At 38.3% G+C, this 2,498-nt stretch overlaps 1 pseudogene across 1 annotated transcript; it reads left to right on the top strand.

Moving 5' to 3' along the window:
- Nucleotides 1-455: 455 nt before the first annotated feature.
- Nucleotides 456-2,233, top strand: LOC307182748 (osteoclast-stimulating factor 1-like; annotated as a pseudogene). The gene has a single exon. The product of its transcript is annotated as an osteoclast-stimulating factor 1-like (transcript).
- Nucleotides 2,234-2,498: the final 265 nt, after the last annotated feature.

Below are 2,498 nucleotides of genomic sequence, written 5' to 3'. Positions count from 1 at the left end.
GGGATATCATATGATATTTGTCTTTCTCTGATAACTGACTTAAACTTAATAACTACATTCAGCAAGTGATTTCACTCAGATACCTACCCAGGTATACCTTTGACAAACAACTTAATCCAGAAGGTATCGCTCAAACTTAGATTCTCTGTGAGTGTTTATTTGTTTTTATGTTTGTGAGAGTTGTTTTTACGTTTGCTTTTGTGATTTTAGTGAAACCTTTAAAAATGTTCTCACCAGTGTTACTTCAGCTGTGCTGCCCTGACGTAGACTGTTAGGGCTTAGATTATCGAGTTGTCCCAGTGTTGACCGAGTGTGATCCCTGCTGTCACTTTCTCACATCTGTCTGAAGTGTCACCCTCCTGGGCAGGTCTGAGTGGCTGTGTTTCACCTGAAGAAGAGACCAGTTTCTTTCTCACAGATTCTGTGAATCATGTTACTGACCAGGTCTCTTCCCTGCCAGAAAGACCAAATCCATGTGTAGGGCCCACCTCCAGCAAGTATGTCAGACTTCAAGGCATGTTCACCCATCTCATGGCGGGCCTTGTTTTTTTCACTATGTCTCTGTTACAACTCTGTCATGAGCTTTTTATATATTTTTGCGAGCCGCCTAAAATTCTCTCTGGAGGTGTAAGTCGATAACTAATTTTAAATCAATTTATCATTCCATACTGCATAGAAAGAGTTCTAACTGAACTCATTTTAAAGAAACATTCTTCTTCAGGGACATTTATTTAAAAGTTATGGTGCTCCAGGAAGAGAGATGTCGAAGCTGCCACCCAAACCGGTGAAACCAGGGTACGTTAAAGTGTTCAGAGCTCTTTATACGTTTTGAACCCAAACTCCAGATGAATTGTACTTTGAAGAAGGTGATATTATCTACATTACTGACACGAGTGATACCAGTTGGTGGAAAGGCACCTCCAAAGGCAGGACGGGACTGATCCCAAGCAACTATGTGGCCGGGCAGGTAGAATCCATTGACAATCCATTCCACGAAGCTGCAAAAAGAGGCAACTTGAGCTGGTTGAGAGAGTGCTTGGACAACCGAGTCGGTGTTAATGGCTTGGACAAAGCTGGAAGCACTGCCCTGTACTGGGCTTGTCGTGGGGGGTCACAGAGATACAGTGGAAATGCTATTTACTCAACCAAACATTGAACTGAACCAACAAAACAAGTTGGGAGACACAGCTTTGCATGCTGCTGCCTAGAAGGGTTATGCAGATATTGTCCAGTTGCTTCTGGCAAAAGTTGCTAGAACAGACTTAAGAAACAATGAGAAGAAACTGGCCCTGGACATGGCTAATGCTGCCTGTGCATCTCTCCTGAAAAAGCAACAGGGAATAGATGCAGTCCGAACATTAAGCAATGCCGAGGACTATCTTGATGATGAAGAATCAGGTTAATTCCTTTCTGGAGCTTTGAGATCTAAAACTTCTGTTGCCTTTGCCATTTCAAAACATTGTCTTTGCCAGAAGAGTGTTGGTAACTGTAAAAAAAAAAAAAGAAAGTCTATATGAACGTGGCAGTATTGCACTGTTTGAATAAAACATGTAAATGAATAGGTCTCACCTTCAGTTTGCCAATAAGTGACTGGATATTTTGCTGTATAAAGTACATTTTTGTTCACCAGAGTAGAACAAGAAGAGATTATTTCTATTTATCAAGCTTAGAGGAATTTTAAGAATTTTTTCTTTTAAAAAAATCGGGATTTTCTTTTTTTTTTTTTAAAGTTCTTTACCTCAAGGATTGAGATATTTTGAATGGATTTTTCAAGGGGGGAAGGCTTATTATCATAATAAACCAAAAGACTTAATAGAAAATCGTCAGCTATTCTGACAAAAATAAACATTTTAAGAGACTTTATTTCCTTTGTTTTGTGGTATCACTCTTTGCTGGTAAATAAATAAAGCTTCTTATATTTAGGTAAAGACTGATTTTATTTTTTAAATAACATTTTGTATTATTAGCACAGAAGAATCATAGTAGCCAAATTTTCTTTCTTTCTTTTTTTTTTTCCCTGGATACAGTGTACTTTATTGATGGTACATGACAAGGTAGAGCTCCCTAAGCCCCTCCCCTTCTTTAGGGGGTCTGGGATGGAAACCATGTGGAGGTCGGGAGATTCTCAGTGTCTTGGAGGATCGAGTTGGCCTAGTAGCCAAATTTCTGTTCAGCCTTCTATATCTGCTTTGATTAAAGTGAAGACGACAATCATTGAGGAGATACATTTCTAATAAAATATATAAACTTTAATAATATAAAAAAATAAAAGTTAGGTAGAGTGCTGCTTTCTGGGAGCTGACAGAATTTAAAAGTTCATCACCAATGTTCTCCCTCTGCTACCCCTTCCCTGCTTTTTGTAGAAAGAGGATTGAAAAGACAATTGGAAAGAAAGGAGAATATTAGACATACACAGCTAAGTTCATTTTAAAATACAGAGAATGTTAAAAGGAAAAAGAGAACACTGGACATACAAAGTCAAATTCATTTGTTTATTT

The sequence above is a fragment of the Stenella coeruleoalba genome (assembly GCF_951394435.1).
Source record: "Stenella coeruleoalba genome assembly, chromosome: 2".
Classification (NCBI taxonomy): Eukaryota; Metazoa; Chordata; class Mammalia; order Artiodactyla; family Delphinidae; genus Stenella; species Stenella coeruleoalba.
The sequence above is the reverse complement of the archived record's forward strand: the minus strand, read 5'-3'. Positions and strand labels throughout refer to the sequence as shown.